The sequence below is a fragment of the Ursus americanus genome, chromosome 20 (assembly GCF_024610735.1).
Source record: "Ursus americanus isolate L20-20 chromosome 20, mUrsAme1.1.p, whole genome shotgun sequence".
In the NCBI taxonomy this organism is placed as follows: Eukaryota; Metazoa; Chordata; class Mammalia; order Carnivora; family Ursidae; genus Ursus; species Ursus americanus.
This window is the reverse complement of record NC_142146.1, coordinates 47990385-48006186: the sequence shown is the minus strand read 5'-3', so window position 1 is coordinate 48006186 and position 15802 is coordinate 47990385.

Below are 15802 nucleotides of genomic sequence, written 5' to 3'. Positions count from 1 at the left end.
AACTGCAAAGTCCTCATCAGAGAGCTTTCCTGAAGTTACCTTAGCTACCAAAAGCATTTTTACTCAACGGAAGGCCTTGAAATGACCCAGCCCCAGTTATTTCAAAAGCCACAATTAACATCCAACTGTGAAAAACACAATAGTGACTTAAAACAAAATTTAACTGGTGATGTAAAAACAAGAGCAAAACCTCATAATGGGGGGAAAAAAAAGAATTGCTGCCAAATGGCCAAAATATAAAGAAGTCCATGCACCTAATTTAGCCTATGACGGAAGAACATTGCTACTTCTGTCAAGAACCAAGAACTTGCTTGATGGCAAATCTGTAAATTAAAAATCTAAACACATGAACTTTAGCATCTTGAATCACCCAATCTTTTCTCTGCTTTCCAGATTTGGCCATTATGAGTTGTTAGATGAATATGCATGGAAAATAAAACAATTTAAGAACCTAACTCTAGCTTCACTCTTGGTCGTTTGATTATGATGCTTGCGTATACTGTTTGCATACTTTTTAACTTTGTGCTATAACACTATTTTCTATTAATTTGAAGTGGTCTCTGTTCTATTTTCTACATTTTGTGGAGAATGCCACAGCCAAGTCACTTCAGAATTGCCCAGTAGAGTATGTGAAGTTTCCCAAGAGAAGGCCTGGACCTGTGTGTGTGTGTGTGTGTGTGTGTTATCTGTAAAATGAGAATAATAATGCCTATATCTGATTATCCCACACATTTTTTTTGTTGTTCTTCAATGTGATATTTTTTAAACTGCTCTGTAAAAATGAAAAGTGAATCATCATGGCTAAGCTTGGACTGACTGTTTTTGAACCTTTGGAGAAGAGACCAACACAGCTCTTTAAAATTTAAGAGTTATCTCTTCTGAGAAGTGAAGATTTGAATTTACATCTTCAGAGTCTCAATTGAACTAGTAAGTAGAATCCTCAGAAATATCTGGAAGACACTGAAATCAGTAATTTCCTACCAATCAACCCATACATTAAAAGAAAATGAGACTTACTTTGTAGTCAAGTTGGTGAATTTAGGACATTCAAGTAATTATCAAGTATGAGAATTGCATATTATTTTGCCTATTTTTTTCCTTTTGCATGAGATGAATTGTTAGAGTTGTCACCTTTTAGATTGTCATCCTAAAACAAGCCACATTGAACTATCTCTGTGGATTCGTTCCAGTGATGCGAAAATCAAGTTCTTCGTGCACATAATGGAATGATAACTAAATAATTCCTGAGAAAGGCAACTGACATCAAATCTTAAAACATACTTTTCAAAAGGCTAGAAACCATGGTTGTTATAAAGGCATAAAATCAACATATGTCAAAAATTTTATTTTAATCATTAATTTTATTTAACTCATCAAATAATGAAGAAACCAATAACACATTAAAACTGGTTCCACTGGTTTTCCAGGAAGCAAACAAACAAAAGCCCTGATTTGTAGTGTCTGCCAGTTTTTGTAGTATACGTACTCTCACCATGACTGATTTTAAACTACCAAGGTGCAATCAATGAGGTTTCAAAATTCCTGTAAATTTAACAATTGGTTCTCATGAGCCAGTCTGAACTGGCTCCAGCTTACCACTGTTGTAGATATATGTGCAATTTAATAAAGGAATGTTAAGGTATGTAGATTATGCAACTGGTTAATGTCTCAAGGAGAAATAAACTTTTAGAGTTATTTTCCACCAAAAAGAAATTATTTGCATCTCTGCTGAACAAAATCTATAACTTAACCTCTGCCCTTATAGAGTCATAAAATAGCCCAGTCAGTGAAGTCAGCCCAATGCTTCATTGGAAGAACACCTAATAATTTCTTTTGTCTTTTCCAGGTTATGAATAATATTTTCTGATACAACAGATTGTTAAATCTATAATGACTTAATGTACCTCTGACTCATTTTAGAAGTGTAAGTTCATTTGCTATGCTGTGAGGTACTTGGAAGGGAGGAAATCTTTTTTAGTCCTTGTTTCCGTAGCCCTCAGCAAGTATCTGGGGCCCTGGAACTTCTCCATAAATATTTGGTAAATTAATGGATATAATTTTGTATGGGAAAAGTAGATGCTAATTTCTGAAAAAGGAACAATCTCTTCCTCATTCTTCTCCCTCCTTTTTCAATCCCTGCCAAGAAATAGGACTGAACCCAGTTATGGGAAATAAATGTTCTCTGGTGTCGAGGGAAACTTTAAAGGCAATGAAAGCAAACATTTTTAAATGCAATGAAAAACATGGGATAAATGGTGAAAATAGGAGGTCATAAAATGTTATAACAATTTAAACTTATTATTGAAGCAGTTCTTTGAGTTTTGACTTTGATTTATCATGGGAGTATAATATATAGTGAGATTAAAATAGAAATTGTACTTCTTAATGGGACAAGGCAGTTGAGGATTAAATTAACAAAAGAAGACCATTTCTTGGCCCAGAGTTGAAACGCAGTGGATACCACGCTTATTATAACTAAAACTAAATAATAAAAACACAAAGCTTGAGTGGGTTGTAACCTGTTACATTAAGTGATCACTGATAAATGTAATCTAAAGAAATGATGAGAGAGTGAAGACATTAGTACAGTAGTTGGTACTGTGGTCCACCCATTCATTTACCAAAAATGTATTTAATGCATACTGTATGCCAGGTATCATTTTAGTGTTAGAGATACAGTAGTGAATAAAAAAAAAAAAGATAAGGTTTCTGTTTTTGTAGAATTTACTTGTTAGTGTGAGCATATACAAAGTTTCAGAAGCTGAGGACAATCCAGAAGGCTCTGAGAAGGGTGTGAATGAGTCCTGTTATGTAGGAGAATCGAGAGGGTGGTTTCTGAGAGGCCAAGTGAAGAAGTATTTCAAGGAAGAAGGTGTGCGCAACCAGCTACATCTAATGCAGTCACTAGGTCGAACAAGAAATGACTGAAAACTGAGAAATTTTATTTAACAATATGGAGGTCTTTGTTGAATTGACAAGAGGACTTTTGGTGGAGTAGAGATTATTCCTTATTGGAATGTTCACAAGAGAACGAACGGGAGAAGTGGAGACAGTTAGTTTGGGCAACTCTTTTCAGAGTTTTGCTTTGAAGTGAAACAGAGAAAACAAAAGATCAGAGTGTGATGTCAGGACAAAGGACAAGGGAGTTTCTTTGTATTTATTTTTTAATTGAATCAAATGGGGATATTACATGTTTAGATTTTGAGGTGAATGGCCCTCTGGAGAAGGAAAGGTGATGATGCAGGAAAAAAAGACACAAAGCCTATGGGAAAACGGGGGAGGGGATGGAATGTAGTACAACACAGGTTATGAATGCATTTGCTTGTCTACAGTCTTCAGGGATTAAAAAATATTATAGTTATAGAGTTATTAGTATAAATACAATACAATACATTTGTATTTTTGAAAACAGTAATCCATGTATTATTGTGAACCCTAAAGTTTGAGCTATTTTGATATTTTTATTGTCAAAGTAGAGAAGAGTACACAAGATAAAAATATAGAACCAAAAGATTTATTACCATTTAGGTCAAGAAATAGAATACTGACAGCAACCGGAAATAACCACTGTGCCCTTTCCCAACCATATGCCCTCTTCTCTCCAAAAGTCACCACTGTCCTGACTTTAATGGTAATCATTTCCTTGCATCTCTTTATAGTTTAATCACCCAGTATGAATCACCAAATACTATAACTTAGTTTTCATATTCTTTAAAGATTTTAAATCAATGGAATCAACGTGTATGTACTCTTTTATATATGGTTTCTCTCACTTTATGTTTTTGGGATTCATCCATGCTGTTTCTGTAGATTGTTCATCACCATTGCTTTTTAGTACTTCATTGGATGTCGTAAGTGTTATCTCCTTTCTGTTGCTTAAGGATATTTATTATTTTTTTCTTTTTATGAATAGTACTTCTATGAACAGTCTTGCACTTGTGTCCCAAAATGTGTTTGCTTTTGAAACTGGGATGTATTTAGATATAAAATTGCTGGGTTGTAGGGTTTCTGTATCTTCAATTTTGGTAAAAAATGCCTGAGCCTTGTCTAAAATGGTTGTACCAAGTTACATGCTCATCAGCATCTGTGTGAAAGTTCCTATTGTGCCATATTCTCTCAGACACTGTATTGCCAGTCCTTTTATTGAGTCCTTTTACTGGATGAGAACAAGTATCACATTGTGATTTTAAACTGTATTTTTCTGATGATTAATGAAGTTGCTCATCTTTTCATATGTTTATTTTCCACTTAATGAAAAGCATTTTCTCTTGATAGTGTTTTATATGAAAAGAACTTTGTAATTTTAATGTGGCCATATTTATCCATCTTTTTCTTTATAAGTAATTACTTTTATGTCCTAAAACGTCTTTTCCAACCCAGATACCATCAAAGATATTCTTTTATGTTATCCTTTGAAGCTTTATTGTTTCATCTGTCACACTTCAATCATTAATGCCTCTGGACTTATAAATAGTATCAATATAGTGTGTTTACAGTGTAAAGTACTAGTCAAATTTCTTTTTTTCTATGTGGATATTCAATAAACTAAGTATCACCTATTGAATACAATACCTGTATCTTTTACTGCTACTCCGCAGTGACATCTTTGTCATACACCAAGTATTCATTACAGGTATACATGTATTTCTGTATTTCATATTGGATTCTGATTACCTCTTTATCAATTCTTTTACAAAAACCATGATTTCAGGGCACCTGGGTGGCTCAGTTGGTTAAGGCTCCAACTCTTGATTTCAGCTCAGGTCATGATGTCAGAACTGTGAGATCGAGCCCTGAGTCGGGCTCTGCACTGAGCATGGAGCCTGCTTAAAATTCTCTCTCTCTCTCTCTGACCCTCCCCTGGCTTGTGCATGCATGCCCTCTCTTTCTCTCTCTAAACACACACACACACACACACACACACACACACACACACACACACACACACACAAAACGAGAAAACCCGAATCAAAAACAAAAAAACATGATTTTTTAGTTACTGTAGCTTTATAACAAATCTTGACATTCAGTATAGGAATACTTTTCATGATATTTTCTATTTTAAGAATGCCTCAACTATTCTCTATTGCATATTTATGAATTTAAATATCTTCACTATTTTTTACTAGTAAAGAATGTCTTTAATTATTTATCATACCTGCTCACTAACTCAAACATGCCAGTTTCTAGGTTATCGACAGAAGGATTGATCCTATTCCACCAATACAAAAAGTGCATATATATATATCTGTGTATATATATATATATTATGGATTTTTATATGTGTGTGTGTATTTATATGAATATACATGCATATATATGACAGATTTATATTATATACATATATATCATGTGTATGACATATTTTTTAATGCCCAGAATACTTCAGACACCATTAGTAAAAGCTATAGTTTTTTTAATATCAAATTATTGTTTTTGACTTAGAAACTTAAGGTCTCATATTTTCTTTTTTCTTGTGTCAGCTTCCTAATATTTCCCCATCTATAAAGAAGCTTTTCTTTTTTCTTTAAAGAGAAAAAACCAAGTCGGATTACTAGCTTATCTTAAGGAAGAGGACCTAATGTTGATAATATTTGTGTAGAAATGAAAAAAGGGAAAGATAAGTACAATGTCTGCAATGCCCCTCTTTCAGTGTAAGGTAGGGGTGTTGGGTGCTTTCTGCCTTGACTTAGAAACTCATCATGAGGACATAAAAGGCTCTTTTGTGAACTTAGCTGTGAATTGTGGCACTCTAGTAGGTTTTGTTCTCGGTCACACAGACACAGGTACACGCATGCATCCTAAAGGGGAAAAAATGTGAATTTGGTGGTTTGACTTCAGTATTTACTCTGTGCTCTCTATTTCAGCCCTCTCATGCCTACTTCCCTTCTTCATCCCAAAGCATCCTATAAGCCCCAGTGCCCACCTGAGTGCCCAGTCCATGTTATTTACCTCTCTCTCCTTCCCTGGCACCACACTGGTACCAAGGCATCCTGCCATGATAGCGACAGCTGGCAGTGCTTGCACTTTATAGCAGATACAAGTCTCAGCCTTCAGCCTTTGGCCCTGACTCTGACTACAATTCCGTGAGTAACAATAAAAGAGATAAAAAAGAAGTAGCACCTCCCTACCTCTATAAACTCTTCTTTCCTTTTTCTCTTTTTTAAGATTTTACTTAGTTTTTTGACAGAGAGGGAGAGCACACAAGCAGGGGGAGCAGCAGGCAGAGGGAGAAGCATGCTCCCTGCTGAGTAGGAAGCCAAGGCAGAACTCGATCCCAGGATGCTGGGATCGTGACCTGAGCCGAAGGCAGATGCTTAACAGACTGAGCCACCCAGGCGCCCCCTCCTTCTCTCTTTTTAAAATTCCTTGCCTCCATCTCATTGAGTTGGTAAATCAGTTATTGAGTACAGTAAAATTATATCTAAAATATGAACAAGGGGATTCTGAGTGTGTTCCAGATGAGATCCTCCTTAAGTAAATGAATATGTTTTGTCTTTTATAGTTTAGCTGACCTGGGATCTTTCTGCTTTTCTGTGTTTTGGAAGTTTGAGGTTACCAGGTAGTTGGTCTCTTGATCAGTTGGTCCTTAGATAATATTAACATGTTAGACTTTGAATATCTATTTCATAGGGCTTTGGAAACAATGTGATTTGTGAACCAAGTAAACAAAACAGGGATTAACTGACATTTCTAATCACGAGAAACTGACATTTCTAATCATGTTTCAAGGAGAAATAACTTAAACTCAAAATATATTTAAAATATCGATTTTTTGGCAGTTCTTTGTATCAGTGTTTTGAAGTGATTTGTCCTAATAAAGCCTGCCCCTATCCTATAATTATTTTATTTTACTTTTTAAATTTTTTAAAAACAATTTTATTGAATTTTTAGAGAGAGAATATGCGAGAATGAATGGAAGTGGGGAGGGGCAGAGAGAGAGAGGGAGAGGGAGAATCCCAAGCAGGTTCCACGCTTAGCTCAGAGCCCGATGTGGAGCCTGAACTCACAACCCTGAGACCATGACCTGAGCTGAAATCAAGAGTTGGATGCTTAGCCCCCTAACAATCATTTTAAAGCACAATTTAGTCTTTTAGAAATTTCTGAAAGTAAATAGAATATAATAGTGGGGAATAAGCCTGTCAAAATTAAAATGATAAATATTTTCTTTTTTTAGAGCAAAAGCTCTGAGTTTATCTGAATTTAAAACATCTCAAACATGGCATGTGACTACATTTTCATTTCCCAAATGTTAGCTAGATTATCCTGTAGATTCCCAGGGATGAGTTTAAAGCAAAATACCATCTCCTTGGTATTTCTACGTGAGGGACTTTGAAAATGATTAGACATCATCAAAGTTTTCAGATACAGGTTTTGGGAAAGTTATGAATACTATACACCAAAAGAAGTACTGGCTTATATAAAAGAAGTCTTCATAATTTCTAATGACCTAGTTTGATGTAAGGGCCATTTACTTTACCTCACCTTCTGGCTAAAACTCAGTTTCTTATATGTGATGTTATTTGTTTCTAGAATCATAATAGATGGGTATTCTCCTTTCAGAGTTTGAAAAGGAAGCAATTATTGTAATGTTATGGCTGAGATCCAGTAGGTTTTTTAATTCGGGAAGGAACTGGTGCTCAGAAGGGAAAATATCGATGCTTTCTTCAAACCTGCATAGATCTAAGTATGTTGTGATATGAAGGAAGCCCATTTTAGTTGAAATAAAGTATCTCATATTCAGAAAGCCCATTTAAAAAAATCACGATTTCATCACTTACTAGTTTGGTTGCATTAGGAGTTTTAGTGGCTTTCTAAAAGTCTTGATTTTTCACGTTGTAATGTGAATTACTACAACCTGTGTCATAGAAAACCACACAGATTATGGCATTGTAGAGTGTCTTAAATAACATGCCATTCACAAGTGAATTTAGTAAACGTGTTTAAGAATGACCTGTGCTGCCAGCAGTGACTCTCAAGAGTAAATGTTTTATTAGGTTCTTAAAAGGTAACTAGTTACACACAATCAAGGCTTAAGTCATTCCTGTTTGTGGTAACAACAATAAACTTCACCAAGCATTCCACTTACTTCCATGTATTTCCTGGTGTCCTTGCAGTTGGGTAGAGCCTTGTGATTAGTTCTGGCCAAGGAAATGTTAGCTGGGTGACCTTTGTGACTGCCAGGGATGAAGCAGTGAAAAAACGGAAAGATTCAGGACTTTCCAGCTCCTCTTGGACACGCCATAGTAACTAAGATTACTGGGTTTTAGATGGTGAAGCTGCATGATGGGGGAGTCCCTGAGTCCCTGCCTGACGATGTGGAATTGAGTCCCACACCAAACTGCAATGAATATGTAGTGTGAGCAGGAAATCAGCCTTTGCTTTGTTAATCCATTAGGATTTAGGGCTTGATTTATTACGATGGCATAAAATGGCCCATTGTGAGTAATACCCTGGTTTAGAGTGGCCACCTTTTCACATATATTTTCCCTTATAAGTTGTTAAATTTAATTAATGGATTTTTGTTAAGAATTAGATTATATGCACTGAGATTTCCAGATTAACAAAATTATGGAATAGTTATTAAGTATTATTCTGTAAGCTTTCATGTAACATTAACATGCTCAAAGGTCAGTGAAAATGAGCGTTAAGATCAGTAAAACCTATAAGCACATCCTTGAGCACATTAATGACATCTGTGTGCACACTAACACTGACAAAATAGGTTGGTTGCTAAAATTTATGGTTATATTTTGAGTTTGCATAGCATTTTGTAAAGTACCCCGTTCACTACTTACATTCAGATAAAATTCTGGATCCAAGTGATGCTGAATTCTGTGGAGACACATCTAAGAATAGCATATTGAATTGTAAGTGGACTTGAACTTCAATTTTAAGTAGTTAAAATACTCTTCCTGGAAGCAAAAAGGACCCTCAAAATACCTATTGTATTTATAAAAAGATAAAATTTCCATTAATACTTAAAGAAGGCTTCAAAGCAACTCAGAAACATTAATTAACTGAGCATCGGAGCATGCCTATGAAGTAGGAAGAAACTATTTGTACCCTTTTTAGGCCAAGAAAAGGCAGAGGGTTGTAACTAGTTCACCTGAAGATAATCAATTTAGTAGTAAGATGAATAGGCTTTTATTTCTAGAAATTAGAGCCCATGGGGTCTTCCAACAGAAGATAGGAGTGCTGACTGCACCAGAGAAACCTGATCTCTTGTCCCAACCCTGTTCCACTTATTTCCAATGTGATCTCGGACAAATTTACTTCCGTGTAAATAGAATAATTATATCTTAAAAGGTAACATAAGACTTAAATGGCAATGTAAACAAAGCATTTCACATAGTGACTGACCCATTGCAGGCATATTGTAAATGGAGTATCTCATCTTTTATTTATTTACCATTTATTCCATTAAGAGAGCTAATGAGTTCACTTTCGAGGGTACAAAGCAATCAAAACAGATGTCATCATTTTAGCCATCACGTTGCTCAGTTGATGCTGTTCTGAATGTACATGTGAACTATTTATTTAACAAACTGCACTATCTTAGGGTCCACCAGGTTTTACAGTTCTTCTCATATCTGATCCAGAGTCTCTGAACCAAAAGGAATCACTTTCAATTTACTGAGGATTAAGACAGACTTCCAGTTTGAAAGCAACAGCGAATCTGTAAAGATGCTTTAGAATTGTTGCCACGAATTGTTTATTTTACAATTCTATCCTTGATTTAAAACTCACATTATGGACTCAGGATCCCCATATGAAGAATCCTCAAAAGTCGAATTCCTTATTTGCTACATTGTTATTCTAGAGATACAAGCTAAATAACTCCCAGTGATGAAGTTACATTTTCAGGACTGGTTAGTTTAGGCATAATGCTGGGATATGGAAGGAAGAAACACTGTTTTTGTGACAGAAGTCATCTACTCTAACAGTAGAGTAGGAAAAAGAATTTAGTGGCATTTTGTTTTAGGCTTTAGGAAATCTTTCAGGCTATACATACTGTAATTGTATTGTAATTTTTATTTGAAGGGAAATTAAAAAATTTTTAAACTTTCTAAATTAAAAAATATTTTAGTTGAGTGGTGCCTGGGTGGCTGTCATTAAGCATCTGCCTTCAGTTCAGGACATGATCCCAGCGTTCTGGAATCGAGCCTCGCATCGGGCTTCCTGCTCAGTGGGAAGCCTGCTTCTCCCTCTCCCACTCCCCCTGCTTGTGTTCCCTCTCTCCTTGCCTCTCTCTCTGTCAAATAAATAAATAAAATCTTTTTTAAAAATAGTTGAAGTATACACATATATTTATATGTATACTTCATATATATATATATATATGCAGATATACACACACACGTATTTTATATATATTTGAGACAGAACAAGAGGGAGAGAGATCACAAAGGGAGAGGGAGAAGTAGACTCCCTGCTTGTCAGGGAGCCCAATGTGGGACTCCATCCCAGGACCCTGGGATCATGACCTGAGCCTAAGGCAGATGCTTAACTGACTGAGCCACCCAGGCACCCCTCGTTGAAGCATAGTTGACACAAAATCTTACATTAATTTCAGGTGTACAACATAGTGATTTGACAAAAGAAATTTTTTATTTCTTGTTTGGGCTTTTCTTGCCTCTTTCTTTTGTCTATTGCCCCTATGCCTATTCCTACAAAAATTTATTTTAGTTTTGTTTCCTGTAGTCTCCATGACAGAAGTCAGATTTAAAAGCTCTTTAACACAAAATCCCACATTACAGAGAAAGATCACAAGGTTATGTTAATCTTTAAAGGAGAGTTGTAATTTATGTCTCCTATCTCCTCTGTGGCCTCCTGTCTAAATCATACACCCTGTTTGGTTGACCTCAAATTCTTCCTTCCAATATACACTGTAATTCTCCAATATAGCTCTTTCCTTTCTCTATAAATAGAAAGCAAAGCTCTTGCCAAATAATACAGACTATGCTGTGGTTGTGAGATCTGTGGAGATCAGGGGAACCCAAGGTCATCTATTCAGACACCTATTTTGCACATAATGAAATTGAGACACAGACCATATTGGTATCCAAAGACCAGCAGCCAATGTGAGGAAAAGCTGAGATTTGAACTATTTTTACTTCTGGGAAAGAAACAAAAAAGCATCTACTCTACAGCTTTATTTTTATTAGTAGGATTGTATATTGTTGGAAAGATTTGGTTGGTTGGAGTGACATCAGCAAAATGGTGGCATAGGAATTTCTACCCCTCATTCTCCCCCATCCTCCATCAGAAACATCAATTTGAACAAGTATCCTTCAAAAGAGCCAAGAATTCCAGCTGAAGGATTATAGCACCTGGGTGAAGCACAAAAATAGGAAAGGACATTTTAAGGAGGGTAGAAAAAATAGATTCACACTACCCCCATTACCCCAGCCTGGGCAGAGAGAGGCAGGGAGAGACACCTTTCCCATAGAGGACAGTAAAATGTGCCAGGTTTCATGATGGACTCCAAATTCAGCCAGCCCTAGCACCAGGCCAATTCCCACAGCCCTAGGTGACTCCCTGTGGGCTCTCATGAACCCAGGCTCCTGCTTATCATCGTGCTTGATGACTCCAGGAACACCACCTGTGTCCACTAACTCTTTTGGCCCCAGGAAGCTCCAGTGGCTTCAGATGGCATCCTTGGCACCAGTCTTTTGTTACACCTGAACCCGTCAACTCCAGCAGCCCCAAGTAGCTCCTGAAGCCCTAGCAGCTCCCATGAACCCAGAACCCTGGCTTATTCTGTGCTTGTCGGCTCCAGCAGTACCAGGGAGTGTTTGTGGCACCAGGTTTCTGGCAGGCCCCTATCAATCTGGGCCCTAGAATCATCCTTTTGCCTCTGGCTCCTATGGCAGCTCCTGTGGCAACAGGCTATCAGTAGGCTCCTGTGAACTCAGACCCCCATCTCAATCTGGCATCTGCCAGCTCCGGCAAACCCAGGTGTCTCCTGTGGCCCCAGGCCACATTGTTAGTACCAGGTTCCTGGAGAGGGAGGCCCTGTGAATCTAGGCCCTTGGCTCACCCCCCAGAACTTCTGGCTCTGGCAACCCCAGGCACCTGTTATGGCTTCCGGTGGCTTCTTTGGTTTGGGCTCTCAGAGGGCCCCTGTGTGCCCAGGTTTCTGGCCTCCACAGGCACTGACCAGTGCCAATAACCTGGACAGCTTATTATCCACAGGTGGCTTCCACAGCTCCAGGCAGCTTCCTTGGCTCCAGGCTCCTGGAGGGCTCCTTGAACACTTCCTCCAATCCACTCCAGTATCTTCCAGGTCCTACAGACCCAGGCAGATCCAGTGACCCCAGGTTCTCAGCCTACCTCACCACCAGCTGATTCCCATAGCACCAGGTACCTGCAAGACCCTGTGAGCCCAGGTTCCTAACTCACCCCAGCACTGGGCCTCTCTTCTGATCCTGGATGGTTCCTATGGCCTCAAGATCCCAATCAGTGCCCATAAATGCAGGCTCCAGGGGGCACTTGTGAACCCAGGATTTGGTGGAGTCCCACACCAGGTTGACTACTGCCATCCCAGGCTTTTGATCCACCCCAACAGAAGGCTGCCTAAGAACTCCACCATAAGCATACCTTTGGACACCCTCAGACTGCCCTCCCAGACTCTCTGGATAAGTGATTGGTGAAGAGCTTTGTTTGTGAAGGCAGTTCATAAAAACTGGAAGAGGAGCCTACATCCCCAAATGTGCAAACACAAATGTAAGGCCACAAAGATCTTGAATAATCCAGGAAATATGACGCCACAAAAGAAAACTACGAAAATTCCAATGACTGATCCCACAGAAATGAAAGTCTCTAAACTGTGACAAAGAATTTAGAATAATCATGTCAAAGAAACTCCATGAACTACAAGAAAACACAGAACTAAATGAAATTAAGATAAGGATGCCTAAACAAAAGTTCAACAACAAAAAAGAAACCATTAAAAAAATCAAGCAGAAATCCTTGACTTGAAGTCTACAATGACTGAACTGAAGAATTTAGTAGAAATCTTAAACAATAGACTTGACCAAGCAGAAGAAAAAAACGAGAACTGAAAGGCCATTTGAAATCAGACAGCCAGAGAAGCAAAGAAAAAGAGAATGAAAAAGCCTATGTGAATTATGCAATACCACTAAAATTAAAATAAACAATCTATATATTATTGAAGTCCCAGAAGGAGAGAAGACAGAGAAAAGAGCAGAAAGCTTATTTAAAGAAATAAGGGCTGAAAATTTCCCAAATCTGGGGAGAGATTTTAGGTAATTCTAGATAAGTTCAAGAAGCTAATATGTCATCCTCAGATTTTAACCCCCAAAGATCTTCTTCAAGATGCATTATAATAAAACTGTCTAAAATCAAAGACAAAAAGAAAATTTAAAAAGCAGCAAGTGAAATAAAATTTCTCATATGTAAGGGAAACCCTATAAAACTATCGGCAGACAGCTCAGCAGAAACTTACAGGCCAGAAGAGAATAGGATGATATAGTGAAAGTGCTGAAAGAAAAAAAAAAACTGCCAATCAAAAAACTTTACTCAGAAAAGATGTCATTCAGGAGTGGAGAGATAAGGACTTTGACAAATAAATAAAAGCTGAGGGAGTTCATCATCACAAGACCTGCTTTATAAGAAATGCTGAAACTTCATCAAAGAGAAGATTAAAAATGCTAACTAGTGATAAGAAAACATGAAAATATAAAACATGCTGGTAAGACAAGTATGTCATCAGATTAAAAATATTCCAATACTGAGGGCAGTGCCCCTTCTTTCATTCCAGGCAGAGGAGAGTCTCCTTTAATCAAAAATGTAAGTAAGATCCAGGGCATGATAACAATTACTAGGATAACCAAATAACCAAATGTCCAGGATAAGATTTATTTTATTTTATTTTATTTTATTTTATTTTATTTTATTTTATTTTTTAAATTTTTTAAAAGATTTTATTTATTTATTGGACAGAGAGACACACAGCAAGAGAGGGAACACCAGCAGGGGGAGTGGGAGAAGGAGAAGCAGGCTTCCCACCAAGCAGGGAGCCCAATGTGGGGCTCGATCCCAGGACCCCAGGATCATGATCTGAGCCAAAGGCAGACGCTTAACAACTGAGCCACCCAGGTGCCCCACAGGATAAGATTTTTTAAAAATCACTTATACCAGTAACAAGGTAAATCTTTATTTGAGTGAGAAAAGATAATCAACAAATGTTAAGACCAAGATGACACAGATGTTGGAATTATTCAACTAGGATTTGAAAGCAGTCATTATAAAAATACTTCAGTGAGAAATTATGGACACACTTGAAACAAATGAAAGACTAGAAAATCTCAGCAAAGAAATAAAAGATGTAAAGAAGAACCAGATTCAAGTTTTAGAGCTGAAAAATACAGTTACTGAAATAAAAAGCTCAATGGATGGGGTCAAAAAAATTATAATACTGTGATCTTGTTGTGTGTTAATCACCAAACTCTAGTATAAAAGTTTAAAGGAGAAAAGTATTAAAAAATAAGTATAGCTACAGTAATTTGTTAATTGACACAAAATATAAAGAGAGGGAAATTATGACATAAAAACATAAGTTATGGAGAAGGATAAAAGAGTAAGGTTTTTGTATGCAAAGATAAGTTGTTTTCAGTATAAAATAAACATATCGATAAAGTGTTTTATCTAAGCCTCATGGTAACCACAAAGCAAAAACCTACAGTAGATATGTGAACGATAAAGAGGAAGGAATCTAAGTATAGAGAGTCATCAAATCATAAAGGAAGAGAGCAAGAGGAACAAAGGAATTACAGCACAGCCAGAAAACAATAAACAAAATGGCTATAGTAAGTCCATAACTGTCAGTATTACTTCACATGTAAATGGATTAAATTCCCCAATCAAAAGGCATAGAGTGCCTGAATGGATTAAAAACAGAACCCAACTATATGCTGCCTATAAGAGACTCATTTTAGCTTTAAGGACACACATAGACTCAAAGTGAAAGGTTGGAAAAAGATATTCTGTGCAAATGGAAAAGAAAAGAGAGCAGGGGTAGCTATATTTATGTCAGATGAAATAAACTTAAAGTTAAAATATTAACAAGTTGGGTGCCGGGGTGGCTCAGTTGGTTAAGCATCAGCCTTCTGCTCAGGTCATGATCTCAGGTTCCTGGGGTCAAGCCCAACATCGGGCTCCCTGCTCAGCTAGGAGCCGGCTTCTTCCTCTCCCTCTGCCATTCCCCCTGCTTATTCTCTCTCTCTCTCTCAAATAAATAAATAAAATCTTTAAAAACAAACAAAACAAAACAAGATATTAACAAGAGACAAAGGTCATTATATGATGATAAAGAGATCAACTCATCAGAAGAATATATAACAATTACAAATATTTATAAATATAAATAAATAAAGTCTTTAAAACAAAACAAAACAAAATATTAACAAGAGACAAAGAAGGTCATCATATAATGATAAAGATATCAACCCATCAAAAGAATATAAAACAATTATAAATATATATGCACCCAGCATTGGAGTACTTAAATATATTAGGCAAGAACTAACATATTTGAAGGGAGATATAGACAACAATACAATTTTACTAGGGGACTTCAATGGATATTATATCCACACAGAAAATCAATAAGGAGGGGCGCCTGGGTGGCACAGCGGTTAAGCGTCTGCCTTCGGCTCAGGGCGTGATCCCGGCGTTACGGGATCGAGCCCCACGTCAGGCTCCTCCACTATGAGCCTGCTTCTTCCTCTCCCACTCCCCCTGCTTGTGTTCCCTCTCTCGCTGGCTGTCTCTATCT